Source organism: Mustela lutreola, chromosome 13 (genome assembly GCF_030435805.1).
Source record: "Mustela lutreola isolate mMusLut2 chromosome 13, mMusLut2.pri, whole genome shotgun sequence".
Lineage (NCBI taxonomy): Eukaryota > Metazoa > Chordata > Mammalia > Carnivora > Mustelidae > Mustela > Mustela lutreola.
Window position 1 is genome coordinate 13,364,438 of NC_081302.1, and position 24,361 is coordinate 13,388,798.

General features: G+C 45.7%; 1 protein-coding gene across 8 annotated transcripts in view; it reads right to left on the reverse strand.

Moving 5' to 3' along the window:
- MBNL2 (muscleblind like splicing regulator 2) overlaps positions 1-24,110 on the reverse strand; it is a 157,269-nt gene extending 133,159 nt beyond the window's left edge. For 3 of the 8 annotated variants that reach the window (XM_059144496.1, XM_059144492.1, XM_059144494.1), the window contains exon 1: positions 23,874-24,107. The gene's annotated coding sequence lies outside the window, so the exon portion shown is untranslated. Of the gene's footprint in view, positions 1-23,873 lie in introns of all 8 variants that reach the window. The other 5 variants (XM_059144493.1, XM_059144488.1, XM_059144490.1 and 2 more) reach the window with 4 other exon arrangements.
- Between the last annotated feature and the right edge of the window lie 251 nt (positions 24,111-24,361).

A 24,361-nucleotide genomic window follows, 5' to 3' on the forward strand; every position in this document is an offset into this window, starting at 1 on the left:
TCAGAGCTCTCCTCATGTCTTCATTAAGAATTTTAATACAATTATGATCATTAATATTAATCATATGATATTTATGGAGAATTTTATAGAGTGAATAAAGCACTTCCAGCTTGCATTACCTCAATAAGTTTCAGATGTAGACAATGGTGCTCAAAGGATCGGTGTGGAGACCATCAGCCTGCTCACTGAGAAATAATTCCAATTACTAGTTTCATTACTGAGGCTACTCAACACTTGCTCCCCAAGATTACCAGTCTCGGTCTCATTTTGACTCTGCAAGTGATTCAGATTCATGACTGACTGCCCCTGTGCTATTTACAGAACAGCAATAAGTATATTAAGAAAATCTACTGGCTTTGCGATAAAGCTGACTATAGCCAGCTCATAAAGCTGGTATCTGAGTCCTTCAGCAGGAAGGAAAAAAATCCCTTCTGGGGGAGCCTGTCCTGTTGTGCGGTTTGGTACAATAGCTCTCTTTTCTTTCCAGGGTCAAAAATTCAGCAAAAGAAATTAATAAAAAGCCTTCTCAGAGAAAAAAGAAGAAGAAAAAAAGAAGTTTCTCTCTACCGCCCACCCCAGACTGCCCCCTCCCACCGAAGGAGAGATGGAGAATTTTAGAAACAGGAGTTTATTCACAGCGCTTAACTAAAAGCAGACTTCCTCTGGATTAGAACTGCAATTTACATACTGTATAAAATGTCAGGATGATATTCTGGTTTCTTACACACACTGCTGATTTTATTGTATACTTTACAGTCTTTATCCTCCTATAAAAATTTACCCTTTCTAGGTTTAGATAATTTTCTAACATAAAAAGTAGGTATTCACTTTTTTTTTTAATAAAAAGGCAAAGTGGTTTGCCATAAACGTTTGAAGTTCAGTAGGCATTCACTCTGTATAGACACACACACACCTAAATATGTATATGTGCACACAAGAGAGGAAGAGAGAGAGAAGGAGAAAGTGTGAGACAGAAGGAGAGAGAGAGAGAAACGGGGGAGGGGAAGCGGGGAGAGAGGGAGAGAGAGAAATAGTAGTAGCCAAAATTCATTGAGGACTCTTGAAATGCTAAAGTTCTAGAATTACTAGTCAATGCATTAAATGTTCTTGCAAAAGTCCTGTTTAAAAGTTGGCACAAGTGGCTTATGTTTAAATTCTGAACTCCACACAGGAATAGCAGCCTGCTTTAGAAGCTGATTCCAATTTAAGCCCTATATTGACCTAACAGTCTAACCTTCCTAAACCTCATTCATCTTATCTATAAAATGGGACAATATTCCATATCCATCAGGAAGTTGGGAGCATTAAGTTAGAAAAACATTTTTTTGAACATTTTGAAAGCAATTGTCAAGGTACCTAGAACATTTTAAAGCAGGTGCTTTAAAAAGAGTTAGTTCCTTTCCTCTGTCCTGTTTGTTGTTTGCTATTTAACTTGAAATAAAAGAAACCTGTGGTGCTCTGTGGACCTGGCCCCCGAGCTTCAGATTTGTTTTAGTGAAGGGAAAACTAGCACTTGTTCACTTTCTTTCCAAAAGAAATGTAATCCTACACATGAAATTAAAACAAAACATCAAAATACCATTTTAAAGGGCTCATTCCCATGTAACAGCAACCTGCACTCCATTCCCCAAATACCATATTCAGTAGAAAGAAAGGGCGCAAAAAATATTGGTTTTCAAACTTAAGAAAAATAAAAACGCATTCACATAGCTACATTAATAAATCCAATGTACTATTCTCACTTAGGGTTTAAGTGAATTAAGTAGTCATTGAATTTGATGACTACTACTCTGGTAGAAAGAACCTTCAACTGCTGGATTTTGGAGCTGCCTAGAAACTGTTACCAGAATCATGGAAGTTACCATCAGTCTGCAGTCTGTTCTGGGGATGATTTTGTAATAAGACCAACTGCACAGGACTTCTGAATCACCCAGCCAAAGGCAGCAAATGGATTTCACTCAGTTTCTCTATTCCCACCTTGCCTGTCCACAGCAGGCATGACTAATCAATCCCGGCACTTTCTCCCTACAAATCTAGTCTTGGCAAAGGCAAATTTCTCAAAACAAGTTTCCAGGCAGGCAGCCACCACCAACTGATCAGAGTTCCCTTGTGAGTTGAAACCACCCCCAGACAAGGCTAAAGGTTACCTTTGAATTGCTTATGAAAAATGGGGGCAGAGGGGGTGTGCTTGCTGAATAAATTAACAGTCTTAACATGGTTCTAATGGGATTATTTACACTCCTTATGAGACCAAACTTCTTAGGCATTTCATTACCGTTCATTTAGATATAAATACCTATAATACTACTTATAAATCCTTCCTATCTCTTCATTAATAAGAACTTCTTAAGAGCCATTATGAGAAATACTCTTGGCCAGTTCAAATTGCTGTATGTTGTTATAATTAATAAAAGTGTACATCATCACTTACAGCCTATAATTCAGACTCTTTAATAATTAGATTGAAATGAAGTTTTATTATATTTCATTTTCATTTTCTATAGCAGGGGAAAGATAGATGCTTACCCCAGTACAGACCTGGGGTATCTTTCACCCAGATAAGCCTCTGTTTTCATGGGCAGTATAAAGATGTACCCAGAACTGATTTCTTCAAAACAAGCAATGTGAAACAAATGTCTGATTCTTTGGCCAGTGTGCACCAGCAGCAAAACAAACAGGCCATTATATTTGTGGCAAAGAATGAGATTGCAAAGTCAATGAGGAACAAGGCACATTATCAGCTGGTCTACATTGTAAAAGAATGACACAAAAGGGCCGTTAATACATGAAAAAGCCAAAGTTTCATGGTTCTTGGTGAACATCAATGGTTTGCGGGACCATCGTGAATGTAAGTTGACTTGTCTCTGTTAGTTTCCAGATTTTTCTTCGCTTTCCTGAGCCTATCTATTTATTCAGCAGTGTTATTGGGTGGTGGCCTCCTCCCCAACCCCACCTCCGGCCACCAACACCCGTCTCCCTCAATTTGTTGCTTTCAAAATTACAGCCTGTTTTTATTCAAGACAGCTAAAAAAAAAAAAAAAGAAAAAAAAAAGTCATGCAAGCAAACTGAAATTCATTTCAAAGATCTTCACAAGTGGGGTTTTTCTCGGGGCATGTGGTAATACTTGCAACCAACTACACATAAGTAAATAATCACATTGGAATTTTACAGGCATTTCTATGACCTAATCCTGTAAATCAGTCTTTAAACTATGAGGAATTTTGAAACCACCATTATCCAGTGTCATGTGAGATGAATTGTGTTGTAATTTCGTCATTTTTCGCCAGTGAGGAGGGCAAAATACTGTCTACACCGTGGCCAAGAGAAGGGTGTGGTTCCCATTCCTGCCTTTTTGATGCTGTGGGAGACAGAGAGGTGGGGAGAACCAGGAGAAATCTTCGGGCAAGTTTCCACTCCATCTCTTTTTTCTTTCCTTGCAGCTTCTGATGAATGATAACAAAACAACATCTATGCTAGAAGATAAAAATCTCCCTAAATATCCAGCCTTATCCATGCTGAATAAAATAGTTTTGTTTCTGTGCGTTCACATGATGCTGTTTGCTGGCAAATTAAATCTTAATTTATGTGTTTTTCCCTTGAAGGGTTGGGAGGAAAAAAGAAAAAAGAAAAAAGGAAAAAAGAAAAGAAAAGAAAAGGAAACAAAACAAAACAAACCCCTAACTGCCTATTAGTTTTAGTTTATAGATGGGGCTTGATAAGCCTCAGAAGCCCCTAATTAGAAGGAACATGCTAATTAGACGGAGATGGTGACACCCTTTTCGCCTTTCATTTCGTGCTGCCCTGTGGATGGTCTCCACTGCCCTGGAGAGCCACTCTCCCTCTCCTGGCCCACTGCACCCCGCTCCCCCCGCCCCCAGTCCTCATGTCCTTGGAGTTGACCTTGTTGCTGTTGTGTCTGGCTAGAACGTGATTTAAGGACCCTAATTTTTCATCCCCCTGAGTAAACCGGAAATCTATCTACCTAAACCACAGTGGAACTCGATGTGTTCAGGGAACACAGTCTTTTGATCACCTTTGTCTCCTATGCCCGCTGCACACACCCGCCACTGGCGGCTGCTGCAGACAGTCACTTGGGGAAGGACGGACCGAGGATGCCCGAGACATGCCCTAGCTCCGGGGGTCTGGGCAGAGGCAGAAGGAGAGAGAACACAGCGGAGGCTCCTTCACGGTGAGCACACGGCTGGGCCCCAGGACCAGCGTGGAGCCCTCCTTGGTCCTGCATTTTGCCTTTCCTGGGCAACACCTTGGGAGGATGACGTCAGCAGAAAGGACTCCATGATACGCGCCACTTACAGTAGCGCCCCCACAGATCCAAGCCTAACGTACTCAAACTGTCAATCAGGCAACACAAAAGAGAGAGACAGAGAGCAAGAAAGAAAACAAAAAACAAAAAACCATAAACCCACAAGTCCTGCTCATTTCAGGCTTCTTAACAACTCATAGGCGCCCCTCCCCCACCCCCACCCCAAAGGCTCTCTGGGGCCTGGGAAATTCCTATTTCTTATGATGTTTACTGAAATGAATGCTCCTCTTCTAGTCTCGAAGGTCCTTGGGGACTGGCAATGTCATGCCTGTTTCTGAGTTCCCTATGGGGCACTAGGTTGCACCAGGCTGTACCCTAGAGAATGGAAAGCTCATGGTGAGGATTATATTTTGGACAGAGAATGGCAGGTAGCAAAGCTGGGGACACAGCTGCTGTGTGGTTTGGGGGCCTGCCTGGAACATGTCTCTGAGCCCATTAGGGAGCCTCCACCCGGTCGGCCTGGTCCACTCCAGGAAGCCGAGAAAGGGCCCTGAAGAGACAGGGCTCTTGGGCACAGGCTCTGCCTTACCTGCCTGATAGAACCTGAAGAATAAGTGAGCTTTACCCATAAAGAGATGAAACTCTGAGCCCAGCGCCGGCTCCCCACTTTTTCCTCGATCCAAATACCGTAAAGCACAAGGAAGATCACAAAGAATCGCCTTTTGGGTTCCCAATGACACATCTTGTAATCGAAGTTTCTGGAAGTCTAAGAATGTAGGGAGTTCTGCTAAAACCCGACCCGTTTCATGGCAGCCAGCCCTTTCTCCAGGTTGTGGGAACACAGGCCCAGCCTTTTCTTGTAGCCAGCTTTAGGAGGCATCGGAAGTGTCCCGAATCAGGCAATTTCCTTTCCGTGGAACCCCATGTGTGCACACAATACGAGCTCATTTCCTCCTATTGGCTTTTGTTTGAACAGTTTCCTTTGATATGGGATGTCTTCCGCTCTCCTCGGGCGGTTGTCGAAATCCAGGCATCCTTCTCAATTCAAGACCCACTCCAGTGGGAGGCGGGCCCAACTGACCACACTCTGATGGCTTCTTCCTCCCTCCCATCTTCCATTAAGCATTAAGTGTCTGGGGTCCCCCCATGCAAACAGGGTTCGTCCAGGGGTCTCACTGGCTTTACAGTGTGCACCTGTGTGTGTGCCCACCTGTGTCCTCACTCCTCACCATGACTGCTGGCTGCCAATCAGCTTTGTTTTGCTTGCTTTACGTAGCATCAGCGTACTAGGCACAAGTCGGATTTTAATCAGGCCTTCTGAATGGAAGGAATGAGCATTTTGAAAACGATTCACAATGGATTTGCAGATTTGCAGATATACTTTGATTTGGAAACATTTAGAAATCTTTCTCAACTGAAAGCTGAAACGGAGACTTTTCTATCCCAGAGTATCATAAATTTCTCTTTGCACTCCCTCCTCTATTTTTGTGTTTCTTTTTTCACTTTTCTGTCCTTATTTCTCCCTGGGTGTTGATCAAATAAATGGACTGCATACCACATTTCTTTCCTGTGTGTGTGTGTCTGTGTGTGTGTCCCAGATCTCAGGCCCGGAGCACCAGGACCTAACTTGTGAAAATGTCTCTGCGGTTGGCGGGTTCTCAGAGGGAAGAAAAGGACATGCCATATTGAGTCTCCCAACAGAGGCAACTGGGTCACTACATCCAGGAAGGAAGAAACACACAGTTGCAGGAAACACCTTGGAGCAATCCTTGCTTATTTATTCTCGAAGCCACAAAGGGCCAACCTCTCCCCAGAGACCAGAAGGTCAGAAAGGACTGGCAGATGTCAGGAGTGTTTCTTGGCCCCAGAGGAAATGCATTCATTTATTCATTCATTTCCAGAAGTTTAAGTTCGAGAGTTTGGTCCCAATGTGAGCCAGTCACCATCTGCTTGAATGACCTAAAAACGGCCCGAGTGGGGACAGAATCGGTTTTATCTGTGCCAAAACAGCTCAAGGCATGGGCTGTCATGGAGCTAGGTCAAGTGCTCCATTTTCACACATGCATTGTATCCAGCTTTCCAAACATGGCCCAGTCCTTCTGTTTTCAAAAGCAACCGCATTCCTCTGCTCTGTGTAATGTGCTCCACTGTGGTACCAGCCCTACCAGATGTAAGACTTCCCAAAAGTCTGGCATAAGATCTTTTTGGAGAATATCCTTGCATTTTTGTGGCAAAACCGGGGACGTCTTTGTGAGTGATAACAAGACTTGAAGAAATTTCAGAAATAGTCATGTTGAGAGTCATTACTCCTTGTGGAATTATTAATTGGGGATTATTCCCCAGTAGCTTCATGTTCACCCAAAGAAATATATCCAAACATTGTATATTGAGTGTTTATTCTGTGCAGGATAGAGAGTTCTTGGCATAGATGATCTCATTTAATCCTAATCATCACCCAGAGAAGTGGGCCTTATTAAGTAAATTTCTTTAAAAAAAACATGTTAAAATGTACTTGAAATGGCTCATCTAGTCTGTGGCACAACCGGAATTTGAATGCAGGGTTTAAACTGTCTCTTAACCCCTGTGCCTAGAGGTCTAATAATCATTTGTGTTCAAGTCATCTGTCTCTGCAATGAAGGCAGGTTCCTGGGCCCTGCCCCACACATCCCAAGTGAGAATCTCAGGGGCTGGGGCCTAAGAATCTGTCACCTACTTTTAAAGAAGCTTCCTGACAGTTTGGGCACAGCAACAAAACCAGCATTTGGAGGAACTGGTAAGGACATTGAAATGGGCTGGAAGGAAACACCACTTCTTTCTTCTCTAGGGGTTGGAGTTGGGTGGGGCAGAGAATGGAGTAGAGCAACATGACCTTGGTCCAGTGGCTGGAAGAGCTCATTCTGGCCTTGACTGTGGGCATACTTGTCTTTTACTTGGTTTCAAGTGGCCCTCAAGGGTAAATAAATAGGTCAGTCCATTCTGGTGAGATGTGCTATACACATCATGCAGCAGAACATAACCAGAAGCCTGTGTCCTACGGCAATTAAGCAACTATGAAAGTTCGCGTATGAAAGTTAGTGTGCACTGGGTCACTCCCCAGTTGATGAATTTTGCTCTTGGTCTCTGACTGCCATTGCCTTCATCAGCCAACTTCTTCTCTGAAGTCCAAATACAAAAAAGCACCCTGGCCAAAGGGGCTAGGGCTTATCTGGCCTGTCTTCAGCACTATAGTCCAACTACACTGACATGTGTGCAATCTACAGGGGAAGAATGCATCCTCTCTTCACCTGTGATTGAAACTTCTGGATGCCTTTCAGTGGATGATGGACTGTGTGCTCCTGGGAGTTTGACTCGTAGCTAATAATCATCTATACAAATGCATGACTCGGTAATAAGACACTTTGATCATTCCTGTGCATTCCACAAACATTTACTGAGCATCTACTACCTGCCAGGTTCAAGTTTAAAATGCTTGGGGGATTGCTACAATAAGGAGGCTCTCTGTGTGGCATCTATGTTTGCAGATTATTATTCAGGGAAAGAATGCTAGGCCCATGATTATCTTTTTGCTGACCTCAGTGAAATGAGGGTAAAAGCTATGGAAAATGATAAAAAAAAAAAAATCCAGAAGAATAACAAACAACAGTGGTATACGCCTTAAGAAGCAGCAGCAGATGCCGTATTAACAGGAAGCCTACAGCGAGGCAAAGCCGAGCACTTATTAATAATTGGGGATTGGTGCAGTGTGTTAGCCACGCCAGTTATTTTGAATAAAGCAGGATTCATTTCAAGGCAAAGACTTCTGGGAGTCTCTCTGGAGAAGCATTTAGTCCTCCAGTTACACCTTCCTTCCAATTTATCAGCTGTTTTTCACCTTTCCTGTTACAGCAGACTCCCACCTGTTCCTACACATCTTCAAAAACCCGGTGGTTTCATCCCACCCAACCTCGGCAGCCTCCTTGAGTTCAAAGCTGCACCAGGTGCTCTACGCCAACCTAGCCAACCCTTCCTCAATCCCACACAGTCTCATCTTAGCCCCGGTTCCTCTCCACCTCCTTCCATCATCCCTTTGATTGCCCCGAATATTCCACACTCCCCAATGTTTTCACTTCCGCTCTCCCGGCACCTGGCCCTTTGACCTCCCAGCCCCTACTCTCCAGGTGTCTCCCAAAGATCAGGGCACCGTCTTTACTTCTGCACGTCAAGGCACCAGGCTCAGTCCTCATCTTCACTGAACTAACTCCCTTCCTTCCCATTATCACTTGGTTTAGGAAAACCGACTACTCATCAGCATTACATCACTGACCCATGTCATTTCTAGGACCTAGTGAAAAGCCTGATGGCTTCTCACAGATCCAGAGCATTGAGAGAGATGCCCTGAGTCCCACACACCTGTCTTAGGACCACATGACATCTCTGCAAGGCTCTTCACTCCAGGCTTTCATGCCATTGGAATGTGCCTAGGAAATTCCCCCAAATGTCAGCATTCCCAAAAGCTGTGCCTTCGACCATTTCCTAGATCACGCTTGCTTCTTTAGCTATCTCAAACTCCTCTCGGATTTCAAATCCCACTCCCTATGAATGAGTTCCCAATGTACATCTAGCTCTGTATTCAACAGAAGCCTAGACCTATGCTTCCAGGAGAACATTCCAACTTCAAACGTCCAAAGACCAGAACCTATCACCTGTCTTCCCCTATACTCCAATGTGTTTCTGTTCCTGGTATCATGAATGTTTCTGTCACCGATGCTCATGGTCTCTGGGTCTTCCTGGACTCCCCCCTGACTCACCCCTTTCCCCTCAGCTTCTACCAGTCCTGCCGTGGCCTTTTGGGAAGATGCTTCTGCTGAATCCTTGTCACCACTACCCTCTCCATCATGACTTCCTGGGGACCTGCAGTCCTCAGCTCTAAACCGTGCTCACAGTGTCTGACACCTATGATCACCTACTCACAAAATTTGGTGGATCTCTGTTTCACTTGGAATAATGTTCAAAATTCCAAGACTGGCATTCAGGGTAGGCCATCATTACGGCACAATCGTGCCAAGCCTTTCCGCCATACCCCCACGAGTACTCTCTAGACCCTGCCCCACACTCCAGGAAACCTGCCTGGGTGCTCTCCAAGGGCAGGCACCATGGTCTTGCTTTCCTTCCCAGGCCATGTCAGAAGCCATCTCCTCCAGGAAGACTTCCATGCCTTACCTGGACAGCAGGAATCCCACTGACGGGGAACCTTATGCCTCCTTTGTGGCATGGATCCCCTTCACTGTGGTGGTTTATTTATATACCTTATCTGTCCTACCAGTGGATAAATTCTACAAGAGCAAAGGAAGTGAGGGACGCCTGGGTGGCTCTTTGGTTGGGCAGCTGCCTTCGGCTCAGGTCATGATCCCAGCACCCTGGGATCGAGTCCCACATCGGGCTCCTTGCTCGGCAGGGAGCCTGCTTCTCCCTCTGCCTCTGCCTGCCTCTCTGTCTGCTTGTGCTCACTTGCACTCTCTCCCTCTATCTCTGACAAGTAAATAAATAAAATCTTTAAAAAAAATAAAAAAAAAAAAAGAGCAAAGGAAGTGAGATAAATTTAAGATATACTTCTTCAACCTTTCACATGGGACTCTTTTTTATCCCCCTCCTGCAAATGTTTCTGTGGCCAAGAAAACATCACTGAGTAGAATGCATCCACCCTTGGCAAAACAGGTAAGAAATGAACAGTGATCCGTCCCTTCCCATTGACAAAGGGCCTGCACTGTGCGACAGGCACTTCTGGTAACTTGTCGCCTCAGATCTTCACAGAAATCCTGAAACACAGCACCATCCCCTTGACTTGTGCCAACCAGGAGATCAAAGTTCCAAGTGACTTGGTGACTTTTGATCATCTAAAGTTGGGGAACCCAGAATTCAAATCCCTGTTGAGGACCTGCGAGCTTCACATTCTTGCCATCCTTAGTCATCCTTCCTTACTTTTTAAGACCTGCATTCCCTTGACTTATATGGACTCCCGTGAGTCTAGGGTTGCAGGGCAAGAAAGGACCAAGCGTACCATCATCTGCCATCCCCGTGTGGTTCCTCTACTCTGTGAGTCTTGTTTGCCCAATAGGATTAAAAAGAAGCCCCAAAACATTTCAAGCAAAATTTGCAAGTATTTGTAAAACATAAAACATAAGCACAGGGAGAGAAAAGGACATGCTTTGTACCCCAGGACAAAGTGGCATGATTATTATCATTCTTATTTAACACTGATGATCTCCTTTTCAAACTTTCCGAGTTTGAAGCATTAACTTCCCACTGGCCTGAGGGTAGGATGTTATGGGGCTTCACAGAGCTCATCATTAGAGGGGAATGGAGGCCCTTTCCCTGCTGGAACCCAGAAAGTATGGGAGATGCGGACAAGGAGAGGAGGCTGCAGGGGGGAAGGATACGGGGGGCCCTTCCCAACTCTCTTTCCCTTTATCTTACGAGAGACGGTGTCAGGTAGCTAGCTACGCTTTACAAATTTTATTAGAAACAGAAAGGTCACACATCCGAAGTGTCCAGATGACTGGATTTTCACAGAGGGAACACCTCTGTGTGACCCACACCCAGACAGAGAAATGCTCTGTTAGCAGGACCCTGAAAGCCCCTCTCCCCAAAAGGGTGACCCCTCTCTTGAACCAGCTACTACATACATCGCACTAACCGGCCCCATTCTAAATGAACCCTTGGACTGTGCTGGCCAGGACAGCAATGTGTTCTCTGAGAAGCTTTTCTGGCAGCAATTGCCATTTCAAAGCAGGGAGGGGAGAAATGTGTGTGTGTGTGTGTGTGTGTGTGTGTGTGTGTAATTTTGTGTGTAGGAGAAAAGTGTTTCTAATTTTCAATCCTGCAAATGCGAGGGGAAGAAGGAAGACACGAAGAAGGGAAATAAGTCAAGAAACCCATTCTCTTTCTGAGTCCCCCGTTGGAGCTGAAAGAGCTCCGGCGACGTGCCATTTTGAGAAAAGAAGGGAACAGACTCGTCCTTCTCTACCGGTCTCAGCTGGGGCCGGAGCAGGTCTGCTCCTATTCCCATAACCTTCAAATATGGGGATAGGTTGATGCCGATTCTTTAATAGCACAGTGTTCTCTAGAAGCCTGATATTGTATGGAACATATGGTTTTGATTTTGGTGGTTCTTTTTTTTTTTTCTTCCTTCTGTTTTTAGCCAGTGAGCAAGATGGAGAGTGTCACAAACCTAACTCCAGAATTTGCCAAACTGTACAGGGAAATCCACTCCCAGGCCGCTGGCCCTCCAGCTTTGGCAGCTTCGGGGGCCCCACGGGGGAGCCACAGAGGGCCGCGGGCTCACACGGAACTGCACTGACCGGATCTAAGACAGGGACTCCGTACTGTTGACAAAGCACACAGCCCTGTGTCGCTGCTTCCCATGACTCTCTGCACTAATTGTTCAGGCTGGAAGGAAGCGATCAGAACATCAAATAAAAATCCACAGGCACAGAACCATTAACTCAAGACCCGACATGTATCTGGCTCAGGAGACTGACATCCACTCTGGTTTCCACGATGTTTTAAACAGTGACATTCTCCAACTTCCCATCCAGGGTTCTTGGCTGTTAATGTTTCCAAAAATAATCCCTCCTCTCAATCATTTTTTCTGATCAATTATTTAGCATGGTCTGGGTTATACGACATAAATTTTACCCGGGGTGGGGAGGCAAAGAGAATTTATGCTCCTTCGTGGTCAGCTAGGAAATTTGTAGTTTTAATTAAAAAGGCAAATTTTCAGCTGGGAAGAGAGTGCTGGCTGGGTTTATGGACATTAGTAAAACTAGTAGTAAAGGCTTGGAGGGGGCGGGGAAAGGCAGAGAGAGGACCTGGGGATCTTTAGGTTAAATTTCAACCTGGGAATTTTCCTAAGAAAAACTGGAAGGCTTGTCTCAAGTTTGAGAGCCTTTGAATTGGCTTTCTCTGGATGAGAACCTGGCTGGCTAGTCGGGAAATAGTTGACCAGCCCTTCCTTTGTTTGCTCAGCGTGGCCCTGAGTAGGGGCCCCAGGCGGAACTGAGGGAGAAAATCCTTCCTGGTTTCTCCCTCTCCAAGGAAGGACAGGTGAGCACAGCCCACTGTTGACTGGTGCTGGGATTAATCAGTTCCTTCGGTGACCCTGGCATCTGCTGATGGTGGAGCGCGTCTCCAAGCTGCTGAGGACTGTGCTGAGAGCCACAGAGGATCCCAGGAGGACTAGAAGCCGAGGCTAAAAGGATCGCCATTTTGTGGAGCCGAAAAACAGAAACAACAAAACAAAAGGACACCCAAAACATGTCCTTGACCTCTGAAAACTGCTTTAGTGTGGTATTCAAATCGTGTGGATTATTTATCTGTGTCTGTATATATACTAACCTATACCTGTTGCTGTGTGCCTGCACATATACTAATTATAGATCTGTGCGTATATATCAATCTAAATATGTAATATATTCATCTAAATCTCTATCTTTATCTGGATATAGAAATATTAATCTCCACTCATATTAATCTAAATCTGTATCTATGTATCTATATCCATTATTAATTTTTATCTCTACCTATGTACATACATATCCATCTAAATCTATCAGTCATCCTATGGGTTTTTCAAGTCCATGTCTAACACCTTGCCAGATACTTCCAAAGGTGTCTACAGCCTATTGTTGGGACTGAAGACACTTTTCAAGCATTCCACATCACAGGGAAGGTGTCTGGCCCTCCTCACTTCATCTCTACCTCTCAGCTCCCCCACCCCCTGCTGAGCTCAGGCCTGAACAGAGCTTAGGGAGCTCAGTGCCCCACCCCCATCACTTGATCTCCGCTGGTTCAAGGTTCAAGTAGGATAACAATATGGGTCCAGAGTGTCCTAAGTTGCATAAATAAAAGTATTAAGTAAGAGAGTGACCAACCGCTCTCACCAGAGGAAACTTGCTTGATTGATATCGGTTAACTTGTGACGAGGCATTTGGGTCACTCTGAAGACCCAAACGAGGACTGGGGAGCGAAAGTCCCTGGAGTCACATTTCATTTCAGCACAAGGATGAACTTTACAATAAGACATTGTGGTGTATAAGCGTCCTGAGGTAGTGACTGTCCAGTCAACGGAAGTGGAGAAGCCGCTCCGAGGACCTGCTGGCCCGGGCTGCGGGCGAGGGTGAGCACACACGGTGCTAGATAATCTCTCCCATTCCTCCCAATTTGGGATTCCCTCTGATTTGCCTCTCGTGCTTATGGGTTTTGTCAGTTGGGGGGCTCTCTGGAGGAGGCGCTGTTTGGCCCTCGAGTGTGTGGGGGGCCCTTCTGTGGGCTCTGACGTGGCTCCCCAAGCTCTCCCTCCCCGGCCCCATCCCGCCACCTGAGCACCAGAGGAACCGAGGTACAGGTGAGCCGCAGCTCCCGGGCAGTAAGGAGTTAAGGAGACCAAAGCTGTCCGTGGGTCCCTGCAACCCCAGAGGCAAGTGAGTCCCTTTGATCCTGACGCTTAATTGCAGCCTAGCTGCAACAGGGAACTTGAAAAGAAAAGAAACCGAGAAACTGGAGATAGGGTTTGTTTAGTTTCCTGAGGGGATGGTCTTTGTGGTGGCTGCCAGGAAGCTGAGACTTTAGGGCTGGCAGGGTGGGCTTCCTAAGGGGGCAAATAAAGAGACCTTTCTGCCAGCTCAGGGCCAGGGGTGAAGGGAGCCCCAGAAACTGCGGGCCCCTAGGTGTGCCCTTCAGCAGGGAGGCCCGGGACCGAGAGCAGAGCGAGGGAGAGGAGATGGTGGGCGAGCTCCGGAGCGGGCCCAGCAGGCGAGCTGGGGACAGCCACCCCCGGCCTCAGAGGGGCAGCGGCGACACGCGCACAAGAAAACCCCACAGGCGAGGAGGGAGGGCTGTGGACAGAAAATGGGATTTTGAAGAATTTTCACAAGGTGCCCCATAGCCCCAGCACCACACATCTCGCCTCACAGCCCATAATGGGCTCTTACATATGGTGTCTATTTAAGGTAGCCAGAAGTTGACATCTTTAGGTCTGTATGCTTCTTACACACACACACACACACACACACACACACACACAGTGAAGAGTCAAGAAACGGCCAACTAATGACAACGAATAATGGAGAGAAAGCTCCAGCCGTCCCCAGAGACTGATCCTGGCCCCTTGTGAGGAGGAGCTCCTGACTAAAACTGAGCTCAGGCGCGCACCGGGACGCCAGCCATTCCTTGTTTGTGTCCTGCCTCACCGTGGAGGGAGTTGGGCCAGCAGTGCGTGCAGATGCCAGAGAAGTTTCTCTGCAGCAAAGCCCCAAGGAAGCACCCTCGGGAAAGGCCTAGGTGTCTGGAGGCCACCGGCGGCTTTCACGGACCCTGGCAAGTAACTCAGCCTCCCTGGACTTTCTGTTCTTCATCGAAAGGCTTAACTGAGTCCATGTACATGAAGAACTCGGCAGAGGGCTTGGCATACAGTAGGCACTCAAACTCAATAGACATGTGTTTCCTTTCATTCCTAAAATGTTATTGGTAAATTAAAAATGCCTAAAAACACTGGCCATCTGTGTGTGAAGTCAGTGGGCATCTGGGCAGGGAAGACGTCCTCTAAATCAGTTTAGCTCTACTCCTGGGCCAGGAAAGTGGGGCCACATGTGGGACAGACAGGAAAACGAAGCGTTCAAGGAAAGGGAGACAGATGGACACAAAACCAGGTATAAGACTTGTAGCGACATATAAATCTGTCCCCAGTCAGGCCTGGACATTTCACTGAAGCCACCACATTAGATAGCCATCGTTTCTAAAATTGTCTTCATTGCTATTGCAACATGTTAAAATGAGCATTTTGAAACAAATGCAATTTTAACTGCATATAACAACCCTTCTTCTCTACTCTTCGTATTCTTTGGAGAGCATGAGCAGAGAATGGCATTATCTGCACCATTAAGAGAGACGGTGAGCTTGTCAGAGCTCCCTGAACTAATCCACGGAGGGCGTGAGGACTGGAGTGGCCATGTCACACTCTCAGGCCCCTGTTCTGACCACTGTCCAGAAGAAACAGTCTAAGGCTGGTTTCGAACACATAGATTTCGTAAGAGAGAAGGAGGTCTGGAACAGATGTGTAAACACTAGTCTTCCCTTGAGGCAGTGATCACATCTCTCAGGGCATTGGTAAGAGTCTCTGTCCACAGAGAAGACAGCTGCCATGAGCACAGGGAGACATCCACAGACCCACAGCCCATAGCCACAGAACCGCGGGAAGCCATGCAAGTCCCTACCTTTCGCCCTTGACCATGGAGGTTTTGGGGCAAGGCTCAGTGGATAAGTCAGTTCAACTTCACCCCCACACTGAGCCTGAGCAGCCTGGAAAGGCTTACTGTGTTGAGGAGGTGGGTCTGGCCCCGAGCCCTGTGGAGTCCTCCTTTAAAACCATGCCAGACCCAATCATTGGCCACCATCTACACTGATGCTAGCAAAGCTGCCATTGTGTTCTAGAGCCTTGTAGATGAACAGCGTGTTCATCATCTGGGATCTTATCAGAAATGCACTGTTGGGCCCCACTCCAAATTCACCCAATCAGAATCTACATTTTTAATAAGATCTCCAGGTGACACCATACGGCACATGGAGAGTTGAGAAGGGTTCTGCGGTGCACACACTGTAGGATCTGGAAAGAGCACAACCATCATTTGCCTACTTTGAGTGTTTTCTCATTTTCTTGAGCAGGCCTCATGGCTGGGTTTAGCAGACACCTGCTAGACTCAAGAACAAATGGACCTCTGGGTCTGTGAGACTAGGATGATCAGTGTCCAGGGAAATCTCCGACCACTCTGGAATTCCCCTCCTAACCAAGAACCGCACCCCAAAAATGTGTATTTCAAGGTACAGTTGCTGAAGTCTTGATAATTGCTAGTTTTAAGTGTCTTCTCGTGGTTATTACTGAAAACCTACTTTTTAAAAAGTCAACTGTATATATGAAAAACATAGCTGTGAGGATCTCCTTAGCCATCCAGTATTAAGACTTTACCTATGTAAGAGAGAGGAGAGGAGAAGGAACAGATGGAAAGAGACAAGCAGACTCCAAGGTGAGTGCAAAGTTTGATCCCATGACCCTGAGATCATGACCTGAGCTGAAACCAAGAGTCAGACGCTTAACTGACTGAGCCACCCAGGCGCGCTCTCCTTCCGAGAATCTGTGACTCTCACCACTATAGTGAACCAATATTTTCCCTTTTAGGGCCAGAGAGGGTAAACTTTGTGCAGTAGAATAATACAGTGTGGGGGGCTGCTCTATCATCCTGTGGAACCACAGAGACTGCTGTATGGTGCTTACAAGTCTTAGTACTCATTTTTTTTTGGGGGGGGGGGGGGGAGGGCGGCAATATTGCTCCTTGGTGGGTATTTCCTTTCTGGATTCTTTGCTAGCTCTTCTTCCCTCCTAGGCCTCTGGCAGTCCTCCCCCCATGGCTCATCCTTGGTCATCTGCTTGTCTCCTGAAGGTTACGAGCATCCATGGCCTCAATTATGATTTCAACATAGGCATGTCTCAATTTACATTTGGAACCTCGCATTGAAGCTGTTCTCCACACCTCCACACTGTCAAACGTCTATGGGATAGCCCGCTTGGATGACCCATTATTAGCTAAAGCACCATGAGCAGAACTCAAAATTCATCCCCTCCTTCATCTCCTCCAGCTCGTTCCTATCGGTCGGTCCCTTTTCCCATCAAATTTCTGTTAGGGTTCCATAGACATTTCTCCTAAAAGAAACGCTGGTGGCATTTTGGCTCTTCTAAGCTCTCACTAGCTTTTCTTACACTCCCTTCGAGACACCTTCTGGATTTGCCCTTCATCCTCCATCCTCACGCTGCTAGTCGAATTCAACCCTTTCCACATCATACCTAGAATTTTCAAACTTCCACCTCTCCCTTATAGGTCATAACTGAAACACTTTTAAAGCATTAGATGTGATGTTATAGGTAACAAATAATTAAACTCCTCATAGCTCTTCAGGTCTGCTGTATACGGACCTCCCCACTAATCCTATCTCCCATTGCTCCCCAACATTTCATCCCTGTTCTCCAAAGACAAGTTTCCACCCTGGCCCCACACATTCAGCCGTGCTGTTCTCCCTCTGGAGAGGACCTTCCCTGCTCTGATTTTGACAACTGCCTTCTCCAACTTTTTTGAACACATCCCCCTATCAGAAAAATACTTTGGAGCAGGAACAACTGTTTTCAGGTTGTTACTTATTTATAAATGTTATACTTGCCTAACAGTACTAATATGTTACATACATTACCAAACATATGAAAATTGACATTTTAAAAGGATGAGTTAAATAACGTATAAGATGCAAGTTCAGCTATTCCTCCCCTAGTGAATCATTTTGCCCTACCTTGGCTTAGGGTATAGACATGGCACTTTAGAACCACTGATCTGGACAAAATATATCCATCCAAAGCTGTAGGAAGCATCCCCTCCTCTACGAAGTTATCTTCACAGATAATTCTACCTTCCCGAACTACCAGAGCATTTAAAATTACAAGTAGTAAATCACTGATAGGATATATGTTTCACCAATACTTTCTAGTTGATTAATTGAAGCTTGCATCTAGGATGCCAGAAATTTATAGATTTTTAAAATAATTCAATATCTTAATTAAAAACATGACTCAATTAAAAACATGACTGTCTTTCCAAAATTCCTTGGGTTGGGCTCTGTGCACTCTATGCAACATCCATAACCAGAAACTCCAAGTCAGACCGCAGGGTGATTTCATTTAAAGACTGCTTTATCTCATGGAATATCCCGTGCACAGATCCCCCATAGTTTTGAGGACCAGCTTTTCTGGTTTTTGGCTACTGACATTTTTTAACACAGAGCTTTACCTCACTCAAGTTCAGTTTCTGTTTAACTCATAAAAAGGGAACAAAAGGAGGATGTTGTGATCATAAAAGAGATGATTAAAAACTGATTTATACACATAAGGCATTACTATTATTATTATTATCACCCAGCACTTTTGCATTATTATGTAAATGGTATCAGGTATGTCTGAGATTTCTAAAAATGACAGGCCTCCCCGGGCATGAGCGGACTCAATGAGATGCTCTCTTGGGCAAATGGAATAGTCTGAATTTTGGTTTCGTTCTTGACTTTGGTTTTTCCCAGGTCTACAAGCCATCTGCAACCATTAATGAACTTTATGTTCTAGAAGCTCCTTCCTGTCATCCACAGCCAAACTCACCTTGCTGCTGTGTGGCTGGCTCTGGGCAGGAAGCCACTAGAGGTTCTGTCCCCTGCTGCCTTCGGAGCAGTCAGAGCTGAGAGACGCAAAGCCTATCAACCTCTCTTCTTGCCCTGCTTGGCAACTAGGCTGACTCCCAAGTACTCCTCATGATGGGTTGTCCAGGAAAAGTTGTAGGGACAGGAGAGAGTGACGGGCATACATGTACCAGGGACACTCAGAAGTTTGTCCTGCTCTTCAAAATTCAATGAACTTTTTTTTTTTTTAAATCCAGGTTATAACTCCTCTGTTCCCGTGCTCTAATATTAGGCTCCTGTTTTTTGTGTGTGGTTTTTTTTTTAACCCTCTTTTTGAACTGTTAATTGAGATAATGTCTGCGAAAGCCCTTTTGTAAAGTGTATACGTATGTTAATTATCCTTCTGCGGACAGTTGTGTGCTGACCTATTCTTATCTTATTTGTAAGTATCTTGTTCCCTGCCGATTGTGGATTGCAAATGCTTAAGAACCAGGACCTGCCTCGCCGGCTGTTTCCTGCCTCCTCCCTTTGTCCTCTGAGGGGGGCTCACCACCCCCAAATCTCTTACAACAGTCAGCTTGCATAGACGCTCATAAACCTTAGCACTGCCCATCTGCCTGCCAAGACTCATAACTAAAAAGACTTCTTTAGGTTCGTTTACCCATAGGTCTGCCCTCTCGGCTCTCCCCAAACTGGGTCCCTAACCTTGCAGCTTGTCTACACTCAGAAAATACACAGAGATGTTAGGGTAAAAAAAATAAAATAAAACAAAGTCAAAACTTTGTGTTTAAAAGGGGAAATACATTTTTTTTAAAAGTAACTGTTTTTAAGGGGGAAGAAAGGTGGGGGAAGTTTAATCCTCCAAGATCGGGAATCAGGTTTCCTTGCTGGGATTGGGAATGGCAAGATAATTGCATCAGGGGCTCCCCAGGTGCCCTGAGGCTCAGGAGTGTGGAAGAGGGTCTAGTATTTCCTTTTGGTGACTGGTGTTTAAGGCTTTTCAGATGATGCATCCATGTTCCCCAGTCACTTAGGGGCTGAATCTCGGCTGGCTGAGTCTGGGCGATTGCTCTCAACAGCCTCATATTTGGGATTTTTCCGAGCACTCTCAGATGTCTGCTGTTCCTCTTACATCTCTATATGTTACTTCAACAGCATTTATACCGAGAAATGTAACAGAGGTGAAGAAAGTATATTTAGACACTTAAAACTCAAAATTCCATCCTTTATTCTCCCCCCCAAACACCAAAAGCTGTCTGAAACCTATAAAAAAATGCCTGATAGTCAATGTGAAATTAACGTGAACCAGTAAATTTATCATTCAAGTCTTTGAAACTTTCGATTTTGCATCATTTCTGTCTGCCCTTTATTTTGCACGTACACTGAGCCAGTTGTTAGGTAATTGACTTGTTCTAACCAAAAGAACCCAGGAGGTGTTTAATAAACACTTGTTGACTGATTGATGGAATATACTGACCTCGCATCTCCTAGACAATGCATTCTTTGTCAGAGCTCTAAGGTAGGTCGGTGGGTCCACTTTTATTACCAAGCCTTTCTGCCACAGCGAGGGGAGGAGGCCCGCTGAAACTCTGTGCACCGGCCTGTGGTGCAGGTTCACAGAAGAAAGCCTAGGGCTCTCCCTTTCACACCTGTTTTCACTCTCAGCAGCAGAGGCAGGACTCGCCCCAGCCAAACAATGCTGAGCTGTGGGAGGCACAGGCCTGATGCAGACCTGCCATGACGCCACCTCGCACTCCTTACCAGGAGTATTACCACGGCTGCAACTCACAGTTTGTATACATTAAAAAATAAAACATAAGACACAACTGAGCTGAGTAAAATAAAAAAGAGAGAGAGAGAGAGAGAGAGAGAGAGAGAGAGACAGTATTGTTAACTAATTTACAAAGCCCAGCTAAGTCTTTCTGCCTCATTCTTCCAAGAGAAACCGAAGCGTGAAATATCTAGTTCCTGGCTCCCCGTGGCCAGGCGCATCTCTGCCCATCCGAGTCAGCTGACCATTCCAGAAAAGATGCCTGTGAGCACGACCCCTTCGTTTCTCTTCACAGCCCCTTCCTCTCTTTCCTTGCTAGGCCTAGGTAAGGGCCCTTTACCCTGTTCTGCTCGGCCCCTGGGGTTCCGGGCTCACCTGGCCCGACTCTGGATGCATGGCTTCCCCTTGACTTTGTCCCTGGCTGGCGTTGATGGTTTACACTCCCCGCCCTTCTGCCATGCCCCTCGCCTCCACGGCCCACCTGCTCCCTAGAGCTGCCAGATTTCTCTGCCTGACACGGCAGCCGGAAGTAACTGCTTCTGACCCTGTCAGCTCTCAGGTGCAGCTGTACCTGAAGATATTAAAGGCACCCAAACTACGTACCCTGTGCCCCACATGCCCCCTTCATTAATCAGAACCCCCTTGCAATGTTAGCAACGTACTCCTACGCTGATGATGTGTTTTGTCATTTTGGAAAATGTAAACAAGTCACTGTGGCCTCCTTTCCATCTCTTGTTATCAGGAAGGAAGGGAGAGAAAATGCACACAAGACTGCGCCTAGTCCATCTACCATCAGGAATTCTCTTCAACTCAAATCTAAATGCTCGTCTCCTAATTCTTGCTCGGAATCTTGAGTACCTGATCTTGAATTTCGATGGCGCTCCCTGAGCGCGGGACTGGCTGGTAGCCATGTGATATTGATTTGTTTTCACCATAGCAACAGCAAATTAAAACAACTAGCAGAGAGGAGGCAGGCTGTTAACCAGTAAAAAGCTACATAACTAGTATGTTTTGCAAGCATATTTTCTTCATTTCCTCTTATTTTCCGTCTTATTCATTCCACTTTCACAAATTTAATGCAAAGTCAAGGCAAACATAGCACAAAATGCTTCGGGCACTACAAGGCCTACGTCTGAAATAGTCTGGTTGGCACAGCTTCTCGTATATTAGACCAGATCGATGGAGAAAATGCAAACACTGGCGCTCTGATCTCCTTGGAAATTTTGTTTGTTGGTCTAAGGAAAAATAACCCTAGAAAATGGACATGAGCATCAAGTAGAGTGAAGGGTTCTGGAAATATGACTATCTTAATACCCTAAGGCATTTGCCAACAGTTCGTTAATACAAAGGTTTTATCCCTTTGTACTTTAAATAGCTCTTTGTAGCAAGAGACAAACGACTTTTTTTTTTTTTTTTTTTTTTGGGTACAAGATCAAGGCCTCTCAACATGCTAGAATTATGAGAGAAAGCGTAGCAAGTATTACTCAGTTCTATTAAGAGAAAGAGAAACTGAGGTGGCTGCCTACTTATTAAGGCTACAGAAGTAGCACGAAAGGGAACATCAACTAGAACCAGGAACTCCCGAAAACTCCCATCTGTCCTGATGTAAATTCTCTCTTAAAAGGCTCTGTGGTAAAAACGAAACAAAACAAAACAAAACAAAAACTAACCTTCTTCTGATCTCTTTCACCAAGGTTACCACCTGTGACACGGATTAACAGCCCGCAGGACTGGCCTTCCCCTCCGTCAGCCCATCTGCCCTAGGACATGGTGCCCTTTGTATAAAAGCAGCTGTTCCCACCATCACAACCAGCCACAGAGTTAGTGGCATAACCTCGGTCCCTAATAGTGGCTCTAGGGGAACTGGGAATGAGGACACAGGCACTGTCCACCCAGGTGGCAGTACTGGGCTGTGCCAAGGGGAAGTTGAGCCAGAAGCAAAGCCATGCTCCGCTCCCTGCAGCTTTCTGCCAGCGAAGCCAGAACCCTGCATAGAACCTGCCCGGACCCGCCCGACCTGAGGCAGGTAGGAGAAGATGCCCTAGTTCTGCTGGAGACTGGTTGGGGGGTTCGAAAGGCCGGGGTAGGCTATGAAGACATAACTCAAGACCTGCCAAGTGAGAGTCAGAATGTTCCTAGCCAGGACATAAAGCAATATTCCTCTCCATGAGCCTGAATAAAAGAACACACAGCAGAAATAGTTGGGGGATGACGTCAGAAGTTCTGGGCTAATGTCCTGCACTTCTCCTTGAAAGTGAAAACAGTGGGTCTAGAAGAATCTACGTGGCATTGCCTTTCTTTAAATGAATATTTGAATTGCCCCTCACAAGACAGGAGGGTAGCTGGAGAAACTTAATCTTATTGAAAGATGAGAAGCATGCCCTCCCCTCTCTCTCTCTTTTTTACTTCATTAGCCCCCAATTTCACGTATTAACAAATTAACAAATATCTCTGCACTTAACCTTTGTCTTTTAAAAGGACAGCGATGTTTCTTGAAGAACATTCACGGTGGTAGTGGTTGGGCAAGTCAGATTTTTTTCTTCGCTTCAGTGCTTGCTAACTATTCTAAAAATGTTACACATTTATTGTAAACACATGCTTCCGAGGCCTAACAAAAAAGCACAGTTTCCTCATGCCTGGCAGAAATTTAAAACGGAAAAGGGCAGAAAGAATTCTTTAACAAATATATCATTTCCTTCTCTTGGGCCAAGTGTGTTAAAAATAAATCTCCATCATTTCTCCCTGCTGCTTCTCGGCAAGAAAGTTGATATGGGTTCGGCATAGTGAGACACAGCTTTAAAAGCTAGCCTGCCCTCATTAAATTATTCTGTGGGCTGTGTGTTCTCATTAAAAATGCATAAAGATCAGATAATTGCAGTAAGCATTATTAACCCAGCTTTACTTTTGAATATAATGGTTCCACTTTTAAGCTGAAAACAAAGGCTCAGACATGCCAGAAAAAGAAATGTAAACATTGAACTACAGTATCGAAAACTTGTCAGAAAGCTACCTCTTGCTAGCTCGTTCAAAATGTGCTTTTGAAACTCAACGCCGTGGCATTACAGAGCGAGGCAGGTCCCTCATTTCTAATAAACAGACCTTTTTTTTTTTTTTTTTTTTTTTTTTTTTTGCTAAACCTTCCACGCATGATGATTTACCGCGAAGTTTTCTTTTCCCCTTCTGAATTACCAGCCCGTTTTTAAATAATGGGATCCACGTAAACTTTATTTATTCGGGAGTTAACCACGGCAGGGTGTAAAGGCTCTCTCCCAAGCAAATCAAGATCGCTCCCAAGAATTCCAATGGTTTCTGTTGAAGGAATAAATAGATGTGCTCCTGGAATAAAAACTCGTTTTATGCCTCACCCCAGACAGGCGGCATCGACTCAAGCTTTGCCATCTCTTTCCCTCCCATCTGAATGTTACGTAAAACTCCAGGGTCCCCTGCAAGGATCACATTTGAATTAGTGGAATCCGGTTTCCCTGGCTTCCCGGAGCCACACACATGGAATGCAGCATACTGCAGCAAACTCTTTAAACATTCAAAAAAAAAAAAAAAAAAAAAGGAGGGGGGTGGGGTGGGGGGGATGATTCTCTTACCTTGTTTAGCTCTGCCTCTTCTTTCCGTTTACAGTAACCCCGGGAACATCTGGCAGAATCAGGCGGCCGAGGCTTCTCCGCGGCATCATGAGGCAGAAATTTCCATGTAAATAGTCCTCATTCCCTGGGTATTGTACTCTGCGAGCCGTCTGCCGTCGCTGGAAAATTTCGCCTTCAGATGATGAAGCAAAGACAGTCTAAACTCTGTTGCTGTACGCCGCGGCCCTTCCTCCCGGCAGGCCCCGCCCCCCCGCGGGCGGCCAATCGGCGGCCGGCTCGTCAGCCCTCCTCGCCGCCGGCCGGCCCCCGCCGGGTGACTGACACGGCAACACCGCGCCGGCCGTGTGTGCAAACCGTGCGTCCATACTGATGAAAGAGGAATTTCCCTCTCCGCGGAAAGCGATCGCAGCCCCGACACGAAGTGGCACGGAGTGGGCAGAGCCGACGTGGGGCGTGGGGGTGGGGGTGGGGGGGGTGGTGGCGGGAGA